At 46.2% G+C, this 24,440-nt stretch overlaps 1 long non-coding RNA gene and 2 pseudogenes across 1 annotated transcript in view; all 3 read right to left on the minus strand.

Annotated features, from left to right (window-relative positions):
- Window positions 1-24,440, minus strand: part of LOC135050898 (uncharacterized) — an 88,235-nt gene that overhangs the window by 59,754 nt on the left and 4,041 nt on the right. The window lies entirely within an intron of this gene.
- Window positions 6,212-6,329, minus strand: LOC135051952 (5S ribosomal RNA; annotated as a pseudogene).
- Window positions 6,469-6,586, minus strand: LOC135051979 (5S ribosomal RNA; annotated as a pseudogene).

Here is a 24,440-nt window from a genome sequence, read left to right on the forward strand (position 1 = left end):
ATAAAATCTTTTCTATAAGACAAAAAGAAGGTGAAACGGCGTCTGAATATTTCCATCGAGCACTGCAGGAAATGGCTAGATACACTGGGGTCGAGGACATTAAGGAAAATGTACATCACAGGGAGGTAGCTGTGTCCGTATTAATGGACGGGTTAAAAGACACACTAAGAACCAGGGTACAAACCTTTCTACCTAACTGGAGAGGTATCTCGGTGGCTGCATTAAGAGAGTCCGCTGTCGAGCACGATCGGAACATCATTAAGCACAGGGAGTCACAGGGGGATATTTAATGTTATCTTACTAAACGCCACGCAAAGCAAAATTTTAATAATTTTATTTAATAATGTTTTTTTTAACTTGTCAATTACAATTTAGAAAAAGCACATACAATGTATCCCTAACTAGTTATCAACCTAGAATCAGAGCATATTTCTAGATATTTTTTTTCTCTCTGCTTTCTAAGTTGTTTAGTTACATGTATTTACTAAGAAATAAACATCACCACTTATTGCCATACTACAAACCAGTATACTTTTCAGTAGTGGAACATGTGAGCTCTTCTTGTTTTTAGCACTTCCATGGAATACTGGTAGGTACAAATACCTACTGTATGTAGAGAATTATTAGTTACACCTTTAAGCTTTGGCTAATGCCAAGTTAGTGTCTGTATTTAAATAATTCGAAAACACTTGCGGGTTCTTTTATGCATATGCAGCAAAAAAATCTGTACTTGTGTAGCCCCCTTGTCCACCTGGTCTTTAGTATCTAGTGGACAACAGGAGCTATATGTGCTTAAACCAGGGCCGGACTGGCCATCTGGCACTTCTGGCAGATGCCAGAAGGGCCGATGGCCACGTGGGCCGGTCCAGCGGTCACTGAGACGCGCTGCCGCTCAGTCCGGCGGCAGCGCGTCTCAGCTGTCAGGCTTGGAGAGCTGTGAGGGACGGGGGTGAGAAGTTGAACGCCGGGCGCCCGCCAGCACGGCTGTGTCTGGCGCGGCGCGTATAGCGGACTTCAAAGCAGCCGCCGGTTCGTGAGCCAATCAGAGCTCGCGGACCGGCAGCCAATCAGAAGCCGCCGGTCCGCGAGCTCTGATTGGCTCACGAACCGGCGGCTGGTTTGAACGCTATACGCTGCCGCGCCAGACACAGCCGTGCTGGCGGGCGCCCGGCGTTCTCACCCCCGTCCCTCACAGCCCGGAGGAGGAGGAGCAGCAGCAACAGCAGCAGTGCAGCAGCGGTAAGCAGCTGCAGCACTGGCTGCTGTGGGGGCAATTGTATACCTGGCACTGTGGGGGCAATTGGCTGGCACTGTCGGGCAATTGTATACCTGGCACTGTGGGGGCAATTGGCTGGCACTGTGGGGCATTTGTATACCTGGCACTGTGGGGGGCATTTGTGGATCTGGCACTGTGGGGGCATTTGTGTACCTGGCCCTGTGGGGGCAATTGTTTACCTGGCACTGTGGGGGCAATTGTTTACCTGGCACTGTGGGGGCAATTGTTTACCTGGCACTGTGGGGGCATCTGTATACCTGGCACTGTGGGGGCATCTGTATACCTGGCACTGCACTATCGGGGGCATATAATGTAAATTTCGACTCATACCGGGTGCTGTAATGTGAATTTTGTCTTATATTGTGTGGTATAATGTGAAAGGGGCAGCAGTACTAGATAGTATAAGGGGTCCTACTATTGTGGTGCATAATGCGTATAAGGGGTGTATGGTGTGGTAAATTACACTGAAGACCACACCCCCTTTTGAGTGACCACGCCCCCTTTTCCGGAGCGCACATTTCCATACCCCCACTTAAAAATTTCCACTTCAACCACTGGTTGTGTATATTTTAATAGAGAATGATGTACGCCTGTATGTTGTTAGAATATTAATTATATTTGTAAGAACATAGACTAATAAGTGGGAGGAGTCAGGAATAGTAAGGGGAGGAGTCACAGAGGTGGGCCTGTGTGCTTCAAAAATGCCAGGGCCTATTTTTAGTCCCAGTCCGGCCCTGGCTTAAACCCACCCAAAATGGTAACCCCCACTATGGACTTCCCCAAGATGGCCACAGCTGGCCACTAAAGGACCATTAGCACTGTTTGGGAATGATTCAGCTGTATGTCACAACCTGAGGTTGTTGTGGATCCGTTTTCGGGACCCTTAGGCTTAATTGGAGCGGATATGAGTCCTTATAGGATTCTGAGTCATGTAGCATGGACCGTCAGGTTAAAAATGGTTGTATAAGAACTGCGCTAATTAGCCACACAACCTGGCAAACTGGTGGCTGCTATGAACTGTAAGTGAGTGTACTACAGGACACCACTTATAAAAGAGACGTATAGATAATATCAGGATATAGGTAGTTCAGCGCTCACCTTTGTTTGCATTGGCTCAACATAAATATATAAAAAACACACTTGTGTGCTGGAATCTATTTTAGGCAATAAATATGAGTAAACAGAGTAAATTCACAAAATCCGTATTTTATTGATAAAATAAATAGGTTTTTATAAAAAAAGAGAGGAAATTAATGTATATATACACCGGTATATCACTTACAAACATTAAACATATAGGACTAGACACACAAACAGGACAGTTCCCTGTGGGTACACTGAGTAGCGTTTTGATGGAATGAGGAGGAATGGACGCTGAGCAAAGTCAAACGTTTCTCGTCAGTGGAAGGAAAATAATTAAGGAGAGGTGTGATCTCCATATCTATATTGAGTCCTCTAGATCGTGGAGAAGTCGATCCCGCTCCGTACAGCGCCCGGAAACAAGGAAGAACGGAGTCGCACGGACAGGTGTCTGCCGGCAGACAGCATCACCGCCGCATCGCGGAAGTTATACACCAGAGGGTGAACAACATCACCTACAGGTGGGGGAAGTGCTTTTGAACTTTACCAACAGAAACGGTAGGAATATTTTCCATTTAAATATACTACCATTAACCCCTGCAAAGACTGCTTCATAGTGTATCCATACCAGTAACAACATCAGCATTTATCATACAGAGACTTTTAAAATATAACCCACCTTGGAGGAAACCCAATACCCAAGTGGGGCTTTAAAGACTATCAAAACGTTATTCATTCTGGAAATACTTTGGAGGAACTGTCATACCCAAGTGGGATTTTAGAGATTGTCAAAACGTTATTCAGGAAAGACCATTCTTTACCTTAGTGGGGTAAAACGCTACTCAGTGTACCCACAGGGAACTGTCCTGTTTGTGTGTCTAGTCCTATATGTTTAATGTTTGTAAGTGATATACCGGTATATATACATTAATTTCCTCTCTTTTTTTATAAAAACCTATTATTTTATCAATAAAATACGATTTTGTGAATTTACTCTTACTCCAATTTATTGCCTAAAATAGATTCCAGCACACAAGGGTGTTTTTTATATATTTATGTTGAGCCAATGCAAACAAAGGAGAGCGCTGAACTACCTATATCCTGATATCTGGACCATCAGGTTCACTTAGTGATCGTGGTGGTATACAGATGCCCAGGAGTAGGACTGGGATTTGGGACGGACTGAGAATGGGAAGACCCGGCACCAGTCATGGTGACCTCAACCCAGGCACCTGACTCAGGCACACAAGATTAAAACCCACTAATGGGCCCTCAGATAATTTAACCGCAAAGACTACAGGGACTACTGTGTGGTGTAATGTGAATAAGAGACAACTAGTAAGTGGTGTAATGTGAATTGGGGGTGCTATTGTGTGACCATGCCACTTCCTCACAAGAACATGCCCCTTTTCCAGCACGCACACCTTCTATATTTTAAATTTTGGTTGGGGGGGGAAAAGGGCGCCAGGCCCTTACTTGCCATGGGCGTTCGGACCCCTAGATACAGCCCTGCTAGTGGTTGCCAATCATAAAAAATGTGGACAAACAGAAGCACAAGTGTACACCACCACATAACTGACCCTACGGATGACAGGTAGGCACAATCTACCTAATGTAATATTTTTTTCCAAATATATCAATAATAACTTTGATCCTAGGGGTGCCATAAAAAAAATGTTGATAATCTAGGGTACTGTGATTCAAGAAAGTTTGAAAACCACTGCTGTAAACAAAGTAATTGCTGATGATGACAAATGCAAATAACGTATTTGCTCTCTTTGGGAGTGAGTCAGTGATCCAGTGCAGTAGCTCAGAGGTTCAGACGCTCTTGCAAATGCCGCAGGTGGTGTCTTGTGTAAATAGATGCCTCCTGCCGGACTCTATAATCCGCTGCTGCACCCAAAGACAGAGGATCGGATCACTTGCGTGATAATTGGCCTCCTGTGTTACTCAGGGTGGCCACGCTGCTAAGGTCAGGAAATCTACGTTGGAAGACATAGACCCTGGCCTTAGCATGCATGTCACCCCCATTTCCTAAAAGGCTGCCGGCGCCACTCGCTTCTCACCACTAAGCGGCTGCAGACTTTAAGTCAGTCTTGGTTAAGGGGCACTGCATGTGATTATGCAGTACTCATTAAGAGAAAGAGTTCATACCATGAACTTCCATTCCATTCACTATCCAGGACTTTCAGTACTTGTGACTTTACGAAGAACAGAAGGGAGAGGATTTACCACTGGATAAACCATAATTGCCGAGGTGCATTTTTCATAATTTACTTATTATTTATATTGGTTCAGCAAATTTTTAGGATATCTGTGTCGCTTATTATCATTACAGCACTGCTACATACAACGGGAATAGTGTAATGTTGAATTTTATTCTGCCAAATAGTGAGACTTTTGATATGTACTTAAATACAACCATTTAGCTTTACTCTATTGTGACCTATTATTACCTTAATAATGTCAAATATATACAATCATACGTGTTTGTTGCATTGCATAGACACACATACCTCACATTGTATCGCCATGCACCGAATATGTCAGGGCCCATCACCTGTCAACAAAACATAACCCTCTCTGTTATGGGTTACGGTCATTAGGTCGACCACTATTGGTCGACATGGTCAATAGGTCGACATGGTCGACATGTACTAGGTCGACCTGGAAAAAGGTCGACATTAGTTTTCCACATTTTTTTTTTCTTCATTTCTTTTAACTATTTCATACTTTACGATCCACGTGGACTACAATTGGGAACGCAAACCTGTGCCGAGCGCAGCGGTAGCGGAACGAGGCACCTTGCCCAAAGCATTGCGAACGAAGCGAGCCATGCAAGGGGACACGGTGTACTAATTGGGGTTCCCCGTCACTTTACGAAGAAAACGACACCAAAAACAGTCAAAAAACTCATGTTGACCTTTTTCCATGTCGACCTATTGACCATGTCGACTTAATGACCAGGTCGACCTACTGCATGTTGACCAATAGTGGTCGACCTAATGACCGATACCCCTCTGTTATTTATCTCTTCTACTCACCATCGCGGTATCAAACATACCTCTGTACTGGGTACCCATGGTTTTTTTATTTTAACTTCAGAATAAAGGTACATGTGGAACACCTCCTACCCAAGCAGTTATCCCTCCCTGATCCGATGGAATTTCAGTGCAGGAACCATCGGTTCTGCAGATGTTTCATAAGAGAAAGATTGTGCAGCAAAGGGATAGAAGAACAAGACAGAGCATGGTGACTGTGAGAGTGACGGAAAATGTTGTGTGTGGAGCCGCACTAGTCAAATAATTTTCTTAGAGTACCACATTGAATATTACAATGAAAAATACCAATATACATACAGTTATCAAGTGAATCTTAAACTAATGATTGGCGGTGCTCCCAGGAATTTTGTAGGTTATACTACAATTGGAAAAAGCAAGAGAAAAAGACAAAAAAACCTTTTTTGGGAGCACTCATTTGTTATGATAGAAATAATGTATATAATATTAAAACATAACCTTTAATTAAACCTTGAATAAAAAAACTTTTGGACAAAGAATTGGGACACGTGTGTGGTGTTATCTGTTAGTATGAATCTTATTTAACCTTTGTAACAAATGAGGTATAAGATAGTTGAGAAGGTGAAAATATCAGAGGGATGGTGAAGGATACCAAATGGTTTCTTCGGATCCAGGGTATCCAGAAAAATCACTGTACATGCCTAAATAAAGGGATATCTAGGTTAGAGCAATGTGGGCTTTGTCAGAGTAAAGCTCAAGAGGTATGTAAGGATGGAGCAAGGAATGCAATGAGGCTTCCCTTAGTGAGAAGGGAGGCGGGGGGATTTTGGACAGGGGCCCACTACACCTGGTATTCTCAGGAGGTTTCCCGTCCTAGTACTGACCAGGCCATGCCTGCTTAGCTTCCGAGATCGGACAGGATCGGGCGTATTCAGGGTAGTATGGTAGTGGGCCGATGATGGTGGGAAAAAGAAGAAACACTTCTATTTTCTGTACTCTAATAAAACGATACCAAGATGGTCTGAAATGGTTTTTCCAGATAAGAGAGTGTGTGGCGATTTGTGGGATGAGGGCAAGTTTTTCCTTAAAAATGGCCCACTGCACCTGTTATTCTCAGGAGGTTCCCCTTCCTAATACTGACCAGGCCATATCTGCTTAGCTTCCGAGATCGGACAAGATCGGGCGTATTCAGGGTAGTATGGCCGTGGGCCTTTCATAAAGGAGAAGGAGAGGTCACACTCTGCTTACTGTACTTAACATAAATCAGGACTAAATGGTCCGAAATGGTATTTCCAGAAAGGAGTGTGTGTGGAGAAATGAAGAAGTATGTGTCATGACTGAGGTTTTGTGAACCCGGTGTTAGTGAAGTCTGTGCGGGCGACTGGAGGATTATATGAATACTACCACTGACCTGGTTTGGGAATGTTGTGGACTCTGGGTTTCTTCCGGTGACTGGGAAGAGGAACCGCGGCAGAGATGGCCGAATCTAGGTTCTTCTCATGCAGGATTAGGTCGGCAGACAGGAAGCACGTGTGGGCGCTGAAGGTCTCCTGAAAGACAGAACTGGAAAGGCGCTGATGAATCAGTGAAGAATACCAGGTACAACTGCGCTAAAGTGCACTGGATGCTTGGAGACACTGAGGTGCTAGGAGGCACGGAAGTGCGTAGAGACACTGGGGTGCGTAGAGACACTGGGGTGCGTAGAGACACTGGGGTGCGTAGAGACACTGGGGTGCTGAAGCACGGAGATGCTGGAGGCACGAGGTGCTGAGGCACGGGGGTGCTGAGGCACAAGGTGCTGGAAGCACGAGGCGCTGAGGCACGGAGGTACTGGAGGCACGAGGTGCTGAGACACGGAGATGCTGGAAGCACGGAGATGCTGAGGCGCGGAGGTGCTGGGAGGTACTGAGGCATGGAGGTGCTGAGGCACAGAGGTGCTGAGGCACGGAGGTGCTGGAAGCACGGAGATGCTGGAGGCACGGAGGTGCTGAGGCACGGAGGTGCTGAGGCACGGAGGTGCTGGGAGGTACTGAGGCACGGAGGTGCTGAGGCACGGAGGTACTGAGGCACGGAGGTACTGAGGCACGGAGATGCTGAGGCACGGAGGCGCGGAGGCGCTGAGGCACGGAGATGCTGAGGCACGGAGATGCTGAGGCACGGAGATGCTGCAGGGATACGGGAGCTCTGGAGATCACAACTACAACAGCAGTATAGATGAACCACGGCAGCTGTGGTTTTCAGTTGAGACTATGGAATATAATACTGTGCCTTTAAGATGAACCACTGCAGCTGTGCCTTTACTTTGAGACTCGAGGAAATAGTGATCATCAGTGGCAACACAAAAGTAAACCAAACAGGGTAACAAGGAACAGAGTTTTCACAGGAACCAGAGTATAAAGGTTACCTTTAGGGAGCTCAGCTTGAAGACTCACACATAGCTGTGAGTGTGACACAAGGAACTGGCCCAGTTTCTAACTCAGCCTCCTGATTTATACTTCCTGGTCCTTGGTGATTGGTGAGCAGGATTAGGTGATGCAGAGAGTCTCAGGCTGGCAGAGGATTGAACAACTCTGGGTCAGGTGAACAGTCACTGTCATGTGACTACTCTAGCCAAGGCTGTGATGTAGAATGAGGCCTAGCAGGCCGAGAGAACACTGAAGCCTGAACTTCTGCAAAACATAGGATGCTGGCTTTTAGGCCTAAACTTCAGATTACTGAATTCAGCCTCACACAGGAGATCACCACAGATGGAGCTAATTAACTATTACCTTTCAGGCAGAGAACTCAGGAAAACTCAGAGCTGACAACCTGTTTAAAAAAGACACAGGATCCGGGACAGATGGCAGGGGTAAGTCACCAAATATGAAACCTACAGTCAGGATTGTGACAGTATGGACAGAAAAAGGGAAGGGGGGAGAAAGAATTGATGCAAAAGAGAGGTGTTGATTGTATAAGTCTCCAAATTGGAGATCTAATAATAATGAATAAATAATCATGGGGAAAATACTCCCAAAAAAATACACAGACTCGCTGTGTGATGTTGTGGGAGATGTACTGACAAAAATTATAAAGTGTGATCACTGAAAAAATATGTAAAGTTAGATGGCTGAAATGTGCTCTTCAAATGCAGGGTTGCTTGCTTACTGGGGGAGACCCACAGGGTGGATATAGAGCTCAAGGCTGGCTCAAGACTGTGAGAGTGACACAGTACAGTGAAGGGTCGTATGTCACAAGAGTATGTGAAGGAGAGGGATGCAATCAATTTGCCAGCAGTGGGGATCACGGCGGTCAAGATACCTACGCTAGAATCCCGACAGTCGACTATGCCGACAGTCGGAATCCTGGCGCACAGTGGCTATTTCTCTGACGTCCTAGTGGATGCTGGGAACTCCGAAAGGACCATGGGGAATAGCGGGCTCCGAAGGAGGCTGGGCACTCTAGAAAGATTTATGACTACCTGGTGTGCACTGGCTCCTCCCACTATGACCCTCCTCCAAGCCTCAGTTAGATTTTGTGCCCGGCCGAGGTTGGATGCACACTAGGGGCTCTCCTGAGCTCTTAGAAAGAAAGATAGACTTAGGTTTTTTATTTTCAGTGAGACCTGCTGGCAACAGGCTCACTGCAGCGAGGGACTAAGGGGAGAAGAAGCGAACTCGCCTGCTTGCAGCCGGATTGGGCTTCTTAGGCTACTGGACACCATTAGCTCCAGAGGGATCGACTGCAGGCCCAGCCTTGATGTTCGGTCCCGGAGCCGCGCCGCCGTCCCCCTTACAGAGCCAGAAGCAAGAAGATGGTCCGGAAAATCGGCGGCAGAAGACATCAGTCTTCACCAAGGTAGCGCACAGCACTGCAGCTGTGCGCCATTGCTCCTCTCACACACTTCACACTCCGGTCACTGAGGGTGCAGGGCGCTGGGGGGGGCGCCCTGAGGCAGCAATAAAAACACCTTGGCTGGCAAAAATACCTCAATATATAGCCCCAGGGGCTATATATGAGGTAAATACCCCTGCCAGATTCCATAAAAAAGCGGGAGAATAGGCCGCGGAAAAGGGGCGGAGCTATCTCCCTCAGCACACTGGCGCCATTTTTCCCTCACAGCTCCGCTGGAAGGAAGCTCCCTAGCTCTCCCCTGCAGTCTACACTACAGAAAAGGGTTAAAAAAGAGAGGGGGGGGGGCACTAAATTTAGGCGCAGTATACATTATATAGAAACAGCAGCTATAGGGGACATAACTCAGTTAGTCCCTGCATTATATAGCGCTCTGGTGTGTGCTGGCATACTCTCACTCTGTCCCCCCAAAGGGCTTTTGTGGGTCCTGTCCTCGTTTAGAGCATTCCCTGTGTGTCTGCGGTGTGTCGGTACGGCTGTGTCGACATGTTGAATGAGGAGGCTTATATGGTGACGGAGCAGAGGCCGATATATGTGATGTCGCCCCCTGTGGGGCCGACACCAGAGTGGATGGATAGCTGAAAGGTATTAACCGACAGTGTCAACTCCTTACATAAAAGGGTGGATGACGTAACAGCTGTGGGACAGCCGGCTTCTCAGCCCGCGCCTGCCCAGGCGTCTCAAAGGCCATCAGGGGCTCAAAAACGCCCGCTCTTTCAGATGGCAGACACAGATGTCGACAAGGAGTCTGACTCCAGTGTCGACAAGGTTGAGACATATACACAATCCACTAGGAACATCCGTGACTTGATCCCGGCAATAAGAAATGTGTTATACATTTCTGACATTAACCCAAGCACCTCTAAAAATGGGTTTTAGGTTGGGGAGAAAAAACAGGCAGTGTTTTGTTCCCCCATCAGATGAATAAATGAAGTGTGTGAAAAGCGTGGGTTCCCCCGTTAAGAAACTGGTAATTTCTAAAAAGTTACTGATGGCGTACCCTTTCCCGCCAGGAGGATAAGTTACGCTGGGAGATATTCCCTAGTGTGGATAAGGCGCTCACACGGTTGTCAAAAAAGGTGGCACTGCTGTTTTAGGAACGGCCACTTTGAAGGTACCTGTTGATAAAAAGCAGGAGGCTATCCTGAAGTCTGTATTTACACACTCAGGTACTAGACTGAGACCTGCAGATCGTGCTGCTGCAGCGTGGTCGGTGACCCTGTCAAGCATACTAGTTTGCTAATATGAGAACATATTAAAGACGTCGTCTTATATATGAGGGATGCACAGAGGGATATTTTGCCGGCTGGCATCCAAGATGAATGTAATGTCCATTCTGTTAGGAGGGTATTAGAGACCTGTCAATGGACAGGTGATGCTGACTTAAAAGGCGCATAGAGCCTTATAAGGGTGAGGAATTATTTGGGGATGGTCTCTGGGACCTCGTATCCACAGCAACTGCTGGGAAGAAATTTTTTTACCTCAGGTTTCCTCACAGACTAAGAAAGCACTGTATTATCAGGTACAGTCCTTTCGGCTTCAGAAAAGCAAGCGGGTCAAATGGCGCTTCCTTTCTGTACAGAGACAAGGGAAGAGGGAAAAAGCTGCACCAGTCAGCCTGTTCCCAGAATCAAAATTCTTCCCCCGCTTCCTGTGAGTCCACAGCATGACGCGGGGGCTCCACAGGTGTAGCCAGGTACGGTGGGGGGCCGTCTCAAAAATTTCAGCAATAAGTGGGCTCGCTCACAGGTGGATCCCTGTTTCTTTCAAGTAGTATTTCAGGGGTACAAGCTGGAATTCGAGATGTCTCCCCCCCGCCGTTTCCTCAAATATGCCTTGCCGACAACTCCCTCAGGCAGGGAGGCTGTGCTAGAGGCGATTAATAAGCGGTATTCCCAGCAGGTAATACTCAAGGTGCCCCTACGTCAACAAGGACGGGGTTACTATTCCACACGGTTTGGGGTACCGAAACCGCATGGTTCGGTGTGACCCATTTTATATTTAAAATCCTTGAACACATACATAAAAAAATTCAAGTTCAAGATGGAATCGCTCAGGGCGGTTATTGCAAGCCTGGACGAGGGGGATTACATGGTATCCCGGGACATCAAGGATGCTTACCTGCTTGTCCCCATTTACCATCCTCGCCAGGAGTACCTCAGATTTGTTGTACAGGTTTGCCATTACCAAGTCCAGACACGGCCGTTTGGACTGTACATGGCACCGAGGGTGTTTACCAAGGTAATGGCCGAAATGATGATACTCCTTCAAAAAAAAAGGGAGTTTTAATTATCCCGTACTTGGACGATCTCCTAATAAAGGCACGGTCCAAGGAACAGTTGTTGGTGGGAGTAGCACTATCTCAGGAAGTGCTGCGCCAGCACGGCTGGATTCTGAATATCCCAAAGTCACAGCTGGTTCCGACTACACGTATACTGTTCCTGGGTATGATTCTGGACACAGTCCAGAAAAAAGTGTTTCTCCCGGAGGAGAAAGCCAGGGAGTTGTCTTCTCTAGTCAGAGACCTCCTGAAACCAAAACAGGTATCGGTGCATCACTGCACGCGGGTCCTGGGAAAGATGGTAGCTTCTTACGAGGCAATTCCATTCGGCAGGTTCCATGCCAGAATCTTTCAGTGGGACCTGTTGGACAAGTGGTCCGGATCGCATATTCAGATGCATCGTTTAATAACCCTGTCTCCAAGAACCAGGGTGTCTCTTCTGTGGTGGCTGCACAGTGCTCATCTTCTAGAGGGCCGCAGATTCGGCATACAGGACTGGGTCCTGGTGACCACGGATGCCAGCCTTCAAGGCTGGGGGGCAGTCACAAGGGGAAGAAACTTCCAAGGACTATAGTCAAGTCAGGAGACTTCCCTTCACATAAATATTCTGGAACTAAGGGCCATGTACAATGCCCTAAGTCAAGCAAAATCCCTGCTCCTACACCAGCCGGTGCTGATCCAGTCAGACAACATCACGGCAGTCGCCCATGTGAATCGACAGGGCGGCACAAGAAGCAGGATGGCAATGGCAGAAGCCACAAGAATCTCCGATGGGCGGAAAATCACAAATGGTTGTAAATCAGTGGGATTGTCCACAGGTGGACATGATGGCGTCCCGCCTAAACAAAAAACTAGAGAGGTGTTGCGTCAGGTCAAGAGACCCTCAGGCGATAGCTGTGGACGCTCTAGTGACACCGTGGGTGTATCAGTTTATGTGTTCCCTCCTCTGCCTCTCATACCAAAGGTATTGAGAATAATAAGAAGGCGAGGAGTAAACACAATTCTCGGGGTTCCGGATTGGCCAAGACGAGCGTGGTACCCGGAACTTCAAGAGATGATCTCAGAGGACCCGTGGCCTCTGCCGCTCAGACAAGACCTGCTACAGCAAGGGCCCTGTCTGTTCCAAGACTTACCGCGGCTGCGTTTGATGGCATGGCGGTTGAACGCCGGATCCTAAAGGAAAAGGGCATTCCAGAAGAAGTAATTCCTACGCTTATTAAAGCCAGGAAAGAGGTTACAGCAAATCATTATCACCGCATATGGCGGAAATATGTTGCATGGTGTGAGGCCGAAAGGGCCCCAACAGAGGAATTTCAACTAGGTCGATTTCTGCATTTCCTGCAAGCAGGAGTGAATATGGGCCTAAAATTAGGTTCCATTAAGGTACAGATCTCGGCTCTGTCGATTTTCTTTCAAAAATAACTAGCTTTAGTACCTGAAGTTCAGACATTTGTAAAAGGAGTGCTGCATATTCAGCCCCATTTGTGCCTCCTGTGGCACCTTGGGATCTCAACGTGGTGTTGAGTTTTCTTAAAATCACATTGGTTTGAGCCACTAAAGACCGTGGATCTGAAATATCTCACGTGGAAAGTGGTCATGTTATTGGCCTTGGCTTCGGCCAGGCGAGTATCAGAATTGGCGGCTTTATCATGTAAAAGCCCTTATCTGATTTTCCATATGGATAGGGCAGAATTGAAGACTCGTCCCCAGTTTCTCCCTAAGGTGGTGTCAGCGTTTCACCTGAACCAGCCTATTGTGGTGCCTGCGGCTACTAAGGACTTGGAGGACTCCAAGTTGCTAGACGTTGTCAGGGCCCTGAAAATATATGTTTCCAGGACAGCGGGAGTCAGAAAATCTGACTCGCTGTTTATTTTATATGCACCCAACAAGCTGGGTGCTCCTGCTTCTAAGCAGACTATTGCTCGTTGGATTTGTAGTACAATTCAGCTTGCACATTCTGTGGCAGGCCTGCCACAGCTAAAATCTGTCAATGCCCATTCCACAAGGAAGGTGGGCTCAGCTTGGGCGGCTGCCCGAGGGGTCTCGGCTTTACAACTTTGCCGAGCTGCTACTTGGTCAGGGGCAAACACGTTTGCAAAATTCTACAAATTTGATACCCTGGCTAAGGAGGACCTGGAGTTCTCTCATTAGGTGCTGCAGAGTCATCCGCACTCTCCCGCCCGTTTGGGAGCTTTGGTATAATCCCCATGGTCCTTTCGGAGTTCCCAGCATCCACTAGGACGTCAGAGAAAATAAGAATTTACTCACCGGTAATTCTATTTCTCGTAGTCCGTAGTGGATGCTGGGCGCCCATCCCAAGTGCGGTTTATCTGCAATACTTGTACATAGTTATTGTTAACTAAATCGGGTTATTGTTGAGCCATCTGTTGAGAGGCTTAATTGTTTCATACTGTTAACTGGGTATAATATCACGAGTTATACGGTGTGATTGGTGTGGCTGGTATGAGTCTTACCCGGGATTCAAAATCCTTCCTTATTGTGTACGCTCGTCCGGGCACAGTGTCCTAACTGAGGCTTGGAGGAGGGTCATAGTGGGAGGAGCCAGTGCACACCAGGTAGTCATAAATCTTTCTAGAGTGCCCAGCCTCCTTCGGAGCCCGCTATTCCCCATGGTCCTTTTGGAGTTCCCAGCATCCACTACGGACTACGAGAAATAGAATTACCGGTGAGTAAATTCTTATTTTCCCACTCATGAGTGTCCACGACACCCATAGTGTGAGAATGGAACCTGTGGCGAGCAGAGCAAGCCACTGAGCCCGCAGGAGGACTCTAAGCACTCGCCCCGCTGCCAGCATTCTGGCGAGCGGTATGTCGCTGTTGGGATCTTGACAGCCTTATCCCGCCCGCCGGTAAATAGTATGTAACCCGAAGGAGACATTACTTAGGTAAATAGTTCAATGGGTGGTAAAGTGGAGTTGCTACTTGTTTAATTAGGTGCAAAAGAAGAATAGCATTTCTCAATAATGCAAAATACATTTAAAAAAAATTTTGACCCCTTTTATATAAATAAGACTCTTTTTGGTCAAATAATAGGCATCACTGGGAAAAAAAATGGAAAATACTGGCATCACTGGAAATAAATGCATCACTGGTCATAAGTTGCTTTTCACATTAGTGAATTTATATACACTTTATGAGAAAAATAACTGACATGCATAATGCCCAAAATACAGATGGATCCTCTGTTATCTTGGCTGACTGAGGCGTTAGTCGCGATCGGCCATACGCAGCGTGCCTGAGCGCAAGGAGGCGCGCCTAGTCGAAGGGAGGCGCACAGAGCGTTTGGCGTTACCTTTGAGTGTAATACGTAAAATCATCCACCAGATGTCGCTTTTTAAAATCACCAATGTGCATGCGTGTGGTCTCCATTAAAATACAATACTGAACTACAGCGTAAGAACTAGTTTACTGGTGCATCTCATTACGCTACATTATGCTACAGTATATAACAGTATATACAGTACAGATGCAAATAGTACAGCATATATAGATGCAAACGAACATGTTACAGGTACAGTATGGTCTATTGATGTTAGGGATATGTGAGCGTCCAAATTTTATAGTATTAAGTCTAATAGGGAGAGATAAAAGCTCCTCCCTAAGGATGCCAAATCACTGTGTGTATAGTTTATACAGACGCAAATGAATGTGTTAAAACACTTATGTATGCAGACGCAACTAATGTATGAAAGGAATAATGTAGCTCATTGACTTTACAGTATGTACAGTGCACTAAATGAGCGTCTGAGTCCCCTAACGGCATAAACGAACACCAATGGGAAAGAATCGCTGCTTGCATTACTTTTACACATGAACTTGTGTATCTTCCATGCAGCGACGTAGACTAGTGGTGAAGGCTCCCACGCTGAGGGTCCCGGGTTCGATTCCCAAAGTAACAATCTATATATTTTTTCCCCCCTGACATTCACTTTATTAATTTTTTTTTCTGTGTAATCCATTGTAAAACATTCAATGGAAGGGTGCACACAGGTTTCACATAAATCAGGGTTTTTAGTGAACAGCTAATTAGTATGAACAGCTAAGTAGTACCCTAATAGAACATACTGTACAGAAATACTAAGGATGGTAATTTGGCATCCAGGAACTTGGGGGGTCATTCTGACCCGTTCGCACGCAGCGGTTTATCGCTGCGGTGCGGACGGGTACGGAATGTGCATGCGCGGTGGCCACAGTGCGCATGCGCAATGTTGCCCGGTGACAGGGGTCACCGGGTTACGTCGTAACCAACGAAGGAAGCGGTTGCAGAGCCGGCCGCAAAGAAGATTGACAGGAAGAAGGCGTTCCAGGGCGGATTCGGACAGTTTGGAGCCGTTTTCGGGGAGTAGTGAGTAAAATGCAGGCGTGTCCAGGAGAACGGAGGGCGGATGTCTGACGTCAAAGCCGGCTCCAGCATCACAGGGATTGTCGCACAGGGTAAGTAGGTATAGGCCTAGTCTTCTTTTGCTTGAATTTTTTTTAGCTTAGCAGGGCTGCACATGCGATCGCAGCTCTGCTAAGCTAAAATACACTCCCCCATAGGCGTGTACTAGTTGATCGCAGCGGCAGCAAAAAGTTGCTGGCTGCGATCAACTCGGAATGACCACCTTAGGGAGGAGCTTTTATCTCTCTCTATTATACATACAAAGATTAAACTTGCCACTGTACGTTACAAGCTGTTCGTGCTAATTAGTACACTAGTAGAACATACTGTACAGAAATACTAAGGATGGTGGTTTGGCATCCAGGAAATTAGGGAGGAGCTTTGATCTCTCTCCATTATACATAGAAAGATTAAACTTGCCACTGTACGTTACAAGCTGTTCGTGCTAATTAGTACATTAGTAGAACATACTGTACAGAGATACTAAGGACGGTGATGTGGCATCCAGGAACTTAGGGAGGAGCTTTAATCTCTCTCCATTATACATAGAAAGATTAAACTTGCCACTGTACGTTACAAGCTGTTCGTGCTAATTAGTACACTAGTAGAACATACTGTACAGAAATACTAAGGATGGTGGTTTGGCATCCAGGAAATTAGGGAGGAGCTTTGATCTCTCTCCATTATACATAGAAAGATTAAACTTGCCACTGTACGTTACAAGCTGTTCGTGCTAATTAGTACACTAGTAGAACATACTGTACAGAGATACTAAGGAAGGTGATTTGGCATCCAGGAACTTAGGGAGGAGCTTTTATCTCTCTTCATTATACATAGAAAGATTAAACTTGCCACTGTATGTTGCAAGCTGTTCATGCTAATTAGTACACTAGTAGAACATACTGTACAGAGATACTAAGGACGGTGATTTGGCATCCAGGAACTTAGGGAGGAGCTTTTATCTCTCTCCGTTATACTTAGAGATAAAAGCTCCTCCCTAAGTTCCTGGATGCCAAATTACCATCCTTAGTATCTCTGTACAGTGTGTTCTACTAGTGTACTAATTAGCACGAACAGCTTGTACTGTACAATGGCAAGTTTAATCTTTCTAAGTATAATGGCGAGAGATCAAAGCTCCTCCCTAAGTTCCTGGATGCCAAATCACCGTCCTTAGTGTCTCTGTACAGTATGTTCTACTAGTGTACTAATTAGCACGAACAGCTTGTAACGTATAGTGGCAAGTTTAATCTTTCTATGCATAATGGAGAGAGATAAAAGCTCCTCCCTAAGTTCCTGGATGCCAAATCACCGTCCTTAGTATCTCTGTACAGTATGTTCTATTAGGGTGCTAATTAGCTGCTCATGCTAATTAGCTGTTCACTAAAAATCCTGATTTATGCGAAACCTGTGTGCACCCTTCCATTGAATGTTTTACAATGGAAGGGTGTCCGTGATTAAACTCAGCAACCTAAGCTATCTCCTAGGCGTGACTAAACCTCCGTCTAGGCGCAGAAACAGTCAAGATAACGGAGGGCCCATCTGTAGCATTCAAATTTACATGCAGGGGTGTAGCGAGGGTGGCTCCAGTGGAGCACGAGCTCCGGGCGCAGATGGGGCGCACACTGACTCGGACTCAGAGACTAGGTGGGGAACAAATCATGCCAGTGGTGACAGCAGGAGACACTGACATCCAGCACATGCCGTACCTCTGCCCACCCTTTTTACATGTCTCACTGTCTGCTTGTATCTGTGCAGCCGGGTTACTTTTGTCCTGCGGCCTTCACTGCCACAGCACCTCTTTCTGCCCAGGCTGCTGAAGCACTTCTCTCTGCCCCAGATGCTGCAGCACCTCTCTGCCTTGGCTGCTGCAGCACTTCTTTCGGGCCCAGCTGTCGCAGCACCCCTCTCTGCCCTGGCTGCTACAGCATCTCTCTCCACATTGATGCTGCAGCATCTCACTATGCCCCAGCTGCTGCAGCACATTTATCTGCATTATCTATGTATTTGTTGCGTGTCTGGGGACGCACTATCTCTGTTTTATACTTTGGGGGGGGGACTTGCCCAGTGGAAACTTTCACCCTGAGCCCTACGAGGTCAAGAACCAGCCCTGCGACCAATTCAGAATTTTTAAATATTTTTTCTTTTCAAATATAACATGCCACCACATGTTGGGCAGGCCCCCAATTCAGTACAGGGGAGGGGGCGCCGAAACATACCCTTGCTCCGGGCACCATGGCACCTAGCTACACCTCTGTTTACATGCAATATTTACATTTGCTTATCGGAGGAGCTATCACATTAATTTGCTACTATTTGGCAGATGGACCATAGCTGGCTAGTGCAATGCAGTGACTGCTTCATGTTATCTGCAAATGAGGGTATAGGAAGATTTCCAGCACAGGGCATGTTGTTTTAACCTTTGTATTCCTAATGCAGCTGTTCAAATAACTGTATCAGAATCATTACTGCATTTAACTCTGAAAGAGGAAATAACCTCTACTTTATAAAAAAAGAGGGTATTTGTACTTTATTATACCTTGCATATTAAGTAAAATAAATACATTAGGGATTTAAGCACAGTTATTTTCTATCTTGCACACTTTATATTTTGTGCATATTTGCTTATGCTCTTGGGAATGTCCAGGAGTAATTTAGATAATTATCCTGAACGTCTGGGATTGCAGACCAGTCGTTACACGCGCTTCCGATACCTACAGTATCCAATTAAAGAAAATTGGTTGCTGTCTGGGGTAAGTAACTACTAATTGACTGTGGGAGTCACTTACACTGATGGGGGTGACATAGTTTTAACACACTAATCTCACGTACAGGAATGTCACCATGGAAGACATAAGTAGTAGACTGTTCCACTTCAGCATGTTAGGTATGTTCCTCTGGATGACACCACTGCCAGAATGTAAGTAGGAGGGTGGTTCAGTGTAACAAGACCGCTCACGTGTGTATTGTTCTCTCTCATTCTAATTTCCTACCAGGCCAGGTAGACCACTGCTTCCCCTCACGGGTATTAGATTGCACCTCATATCAGTAATACTGGTCCATTATCAGTCATAAGATGGTGGGGCTGGTGGAAACATGGTCAAACATGGAGGTGCGTAGTGTGATCAGATTTCTGTGTCTAAAGGGGACATCAGCAGCTGACATTCATTGGCAACTTGTCGAGGTGTACCTTGATTATGTCATGTCGTGCAAACAGGTTTGGGTTTAGTGCACTGCCTTTAATAACAGCAAGTCAGTCAAGATGACCATCGATCGGATAGCCAAGCACATCCACCACAAGCAGTGCACCAAACTCAAACCTGTTTCCATGACATGGCGTTACAACTGTACACCACGATAAGTTGACAATGAATTTCAGCTGCATGTGCATCTGGTCCCCACCCATGACCTTTTCATCTCCAACTCCTTGAATCTCCTTCTCAGTACAGAAACCTGGATTACTCCCTCTGACACCACTTCTCCTGCTGCTTTCTCGCTGTGGGGCCCCGCATTCTCACACACACCCTGACCCGGGGGTCGCCAAGGCGGTGGTTTGAGGTCTGTTTACACTCTAGCTACTCCTACCATCTCATACCCCCAGACATAGCCATGCGCAGAAAATGTTATTAAGGGGTGCACAGTCTGAGGGGTGTGTTTAGCACCACCTACTGAGCATGTCTAGCACTACCTTCTAGGAGTGTCTAACACCACCTACTGACACTCAATGCAATATAAATAACATAAGACAAGGTGCATGGTCAGTGCAAACGGGGGCATGTCAACATGACACGCCACCTGTTTTTCATCACTATGGGTGCATTCCTTTCCATTCCATATGTGCCTTACCTATATGGTGGTTTCTCACAATGGGTAACCTCTAAAAAAATGTCCTCCTTGGGCAGACAGTGTCTTCAGTCGGTAATCACTATTCATGTAGGAAATTACATGATCCAGAAGATGCCTTGTGTAGGAAAATAACCAAGATCATCATTATTCAATAGAGGTTCAACCAGACTCGTGTCACCTTCTGCCCCTGCATCTCTCAGCCACACCCTCATCTCCCACCTGTATCTCTCAGCCACACCATCTCCTCTTTTCCCTGCATCGTATCTCACCCCCACCATCATCCCTCCCTGCATTATCTCTCATCCACACCATCATCTCCCGCCTGTGTCTCCCTGCCACGTATCCCTTACAATCCACCTCACTTTCTGTCTCTCAGTCTCCCACCCTTCACTCTGTCTTTCAGCCTGCCCCTTGGAGTGCTGCATCTTTGGAATTCTATATTGTTGGCCCTGTGGTTTGTGTAGGCACCCGGCGTGGTCATATGCTACAGGGAGAGCCAGACCACCTGGACCTGAAAAAACAGTCCATCGGATGTTGCTGACTCTTTTTCTGATAGATAGATAGATAGATAGATAGATAGATAGATAGATAGATAGATAGATAGATAGATTTATCCCGGAAAGAAACAGCACACTAAAAAGGTTATTTCAAATAAGTGGTGCCCGTTCCATATTGCAGTAATATACACACTCACTTTTCACAGCAGGATGAAAAGATAATGGAGCAGCACTCACATTTGAGTAGGGTTTCTTGGTCCAACAGCATAACACAGTAATAATCAGCTGCAGCCCACATTACACCTCCCTGAGGTGTGACATCGATGTGAACAGGTAAACAATGCCCAGATTAGCATATTAGAGAAGTGTGAAAAAGAACACCAGTTCTCAGACCTTTAGAATATACACAAAGCCAAACGACACCATTTAGTGCAAAACAGCTCTATAAAGTGTAATGTTGGTCGGACGTGAAAAAGGCCGTGATGTATGTAACAGTGGCCACTAGCATACAGAATAAATATAAAGAGATTATCAGGTGCAATACCCGCCCGATCTTGGAAGCTGGATGGGAGACCTCCAGGGAATACCGGGTACTGTATTGAACGGATATTTATATAGGACTCCCAATCAGAGAAGGATAAAAATGTTCTCTGGGGCATGCACCTACTTTGCGTCTGCACCTGATTTGCACTTTATGAAGACTCTGAGTGCCGCTTCATTTCTTCTGCTACATGTGTGGGGGCGATGTCCCCTGTAAGAAGGCACCAGAGCAACTATAACTGTATATTGGTTTGGAGTGCCGGATTTCTGCATTGGATACATATATATATATATGTGAAACAACAATATTCAATCCCTGCGCTGCGTGTCCGTGTTTTCCAGAGTCTCTTTGAAACAATTGTCCCAGTGCTGCTCAATCCAGCTCCCAGCCAGGGAGCAAACGGTATTGGTGCTAAAACAAATCAGGAGAGCGCACTGGTAAATGTAAAATCATTCACTTTATATAGAAAAAAGCAATATCCACATACATTGCAGTTAAAACTTCCAAGCTCAGTAACATTCACAAGACCGTCAGCGTTGTGCTCAGTCGAGCTGGAACTCTCTCGCCGCTCCGGACCCGGCGGGTGACGTCACAACGTCCACAGCAAGTAGCCACAACCAACGCGTTTCGACCAATCACAGTCTTCGTCAGGGGAAGACGAAGACTGATTGGTCGAAACGCGTTGGTCGTGGCTACTTGCTGTGGACGTTGTGACGTCACCCGCTGGGTCCGGAGCCGGCGAGAGAGTTCCAGCTCGACTGAGCACAACGCTGACGGTCTTGTGAATGTTACTGAGCTTGGAAGTTTTAACTGCAGTGTATGTGGATATTGCTTTTTTCTATATAAAGTGAATGATTTTACATTTACCAGTGCGCTCTCCTGATTTGTTTTAGTATATATATATATATATATATATATATATATTGAGAAGGTCCAGAACTCGGTTAAAATAACTGCTTCCGGTGCCCTCACATTACGGTAATTATAATAAGCAGAGGGTGCGGCACTCGGGACTGGTGAGATATTTATTATTATTAATATAAATAATAAAACCCCTATTTTAACACATATTAATCAGAATATATATATATATATATATATATATTAATCAGGATAGATCAGGATATTAAGTGTGCAAATTAAAGCAGGGTGAACGTATATGATTATAAATTATAATCATATATATATCCACCCTGCCTGGCCCACTCCCCCCTCTTTTCCCCTGCAGGCTGCAGCAATTAGTTTACTTTCATTAAGAACTTGAAGACATGCTACTGCGCAGTGCTCCCAGTCCCAAACCTATGTCCACGTATGTCCACACCTTATACATTATAAAATACTGTGCAGCACAGTGCTGATACAATTTACTTGCGGAGAATAGCTGCATGGAGCATTTTCTACTCCTAAGAGGAGCATCCTTCTCACGGCATACAGGGGGAGTGAGCAAATACAAGGGCGTGCGTACGGCATGACATCATTGTGTCACACTGTACACACACAGCTTTTAAGCCGACTGGGAGGCAGAGCAGCCAGCTGGAATGTGTGAGGGGAGCTGGCCGCCACTTCATGAATCACCAGCGGCGGGCATTGATTTCTGCTGGCACTAGACCCACCCTGGGTGGGCCTGTGGACACCAGGCACACTCTGCCCCCAGAACCATCCCTTACATACTTTTTATTTGAGGTCGATGCTATTCACCTCCTCCAACCTGTTCATTTTTGAGTTGCTGTCATTTACCACCCAACACCGCCCCCCCCCCCATCCGCATTCCCTCCAAATTCCTTGACAACGGTTCCTCACTTCCTTTCCCCTGACATTGCCTCCATTATCTTAGGTGATTTCAACATCCCAATCGATATTACCACAAAATCCACTACCTTCACTCCTTAATCCCATATCTTTCCTTGGTCTCTCCCAGTGGACCTCCACCCTCCCATGTGAATGGGAGCTGACTGGATCTGGTTTTCACTTACCGCTGTGATATTTCTGATTTCACTAACTCCCCACTTCCCCTCTCTGACCACCACCTGCTCTCCTATAACTTATCTCTCTCTGCTACTCCATCTCTACCTCCTAAGGCTACCATCACTAAACATAACATTGAGGCTATCAACACCACTTCTCTCTCCTATACTGTCTCCGATACCTCTTTCTTTCTGCCTGTTCCCATGTTGCCCATCTCCTCAATCTCTCCCTCTCATCAGTCAGTGCCCCCTCTGCCTTAAAGCACGTACTCGTCTCCCCTATTCTTTAAAAACCCTACCCTTGTTCCAAAACACACTCTCTCCAGCTATCAACCCATCTCCTACTTTTTCCTCCAAACTCCTTGAGCTTATTGCCTACAACCGCCTTACTGCCTTTCTTTCCTCTCACTCACTGCTTGACCCATTCCAGTCTGGCTTCTGTCCTCTCATTTCACTGAAACTGCCCTAACGAAAGTCAGTCTGCAGTGACCTACTTTTTGCTAAATCAAAGGGACACTACTCTCTGCTTATTCTCCTTGACATCTCTGCTGCTTTTGACACTGTGGAACACCCTCTCCTTCTGCAAATCCTCACTCCCTTAGTCTACGTGATACTGCCCTCTCCTGGCCATCCTCCTACCTCTTTGACCGTTCCTTCTCGGTCTCCTCTCATGATTCCACTCCCCTTCCACTAAGGTTCTATTCTTGGTCCTCTCCTTTTCTCTCTCTATACGTTCTCTTTAGGTGAGCTCATTAGCTCTTTTGACTTAAAAATATAATCTTTATGCTGATGATACTCATATCTACTTTTCCTTCCCTGTCCTCTTCCCCACTCTCCTCACTCATGTATCCAACTGTCTCTCTGCTATCTCTTCTTGGATGTCCCTGCGCTTTCTTAAACTTAACACATCTAAGAATGAGCTGATCATCTTCCCATCTATTGATGGCAATACTATCTCCTCGAAGGCTTGAAGTAATCCTTGACTCTTCCCTCTCCTTCAAACCACACATTCAGTACTTCTCACAAACCTGTCATTTTTATCTCAAAAATATTTCCAGGATCAGACCCTTCTCACCCAGGATGCCACTAAGACCTTTATCCACTCACTGGTCATCTCCAGACTTGACTACTGTAATCTCCTATCTTGCATCCCTGACAAATGCCTCTCTCCACTACAGTCTATCCTCAATTCTGCTGCTCGGCTCATCTTCATCACCAAACCTACTACATCCACCTCCCCTCTCTTACTAGCCCTTTACTGGCTCCCCTTCCCCTTCGGAATCAATTTCACGATTCTCACACTCACAAAGCCCACACCCATTCCTCTCCCATTTACATCTGACCTTATCTCCATTTACAACCCTGCCCATTCTCTTCACTCCGCTAATGCATGCCGCCTCTCCTACCTATTGTGATTACCTTCTCCCACTCCTACCTCCTTGTAATTGCTGCTCCCTTTCTCTGGAATTCTCTACTTTTCCCCCTCAGACTCTCCACCTCTCTATAAAACTTCAAACGGGCTCTCAAAACCCACTTCTTCACTAAACCCAGCCGTCTCTCATCCTAAGCCTTCTGTCCCATGTGCACTTTCTACCCCATATGTGTCACACCTGTCTGAATGCCCCTCCCCTTTAGAATGTAAGCTTTC

The sequence above is a fragment of the Pseudophryne corroboree genome, chromosome 2, assembly GCF_028390025.1.
Source record: "Pseudophryne corroboree isolate aPseCor3 chromosome 2, aPseCor3.hap2, whole genome shotgun sequence".
Classification (NCBI taxonomy): domain Eukaryota; kingdom Metazoa; phylum Chordata; class Amphibia; order Anura; family Myobatrachidae; genus Pseudophryne; species Pseudophryne corroboree.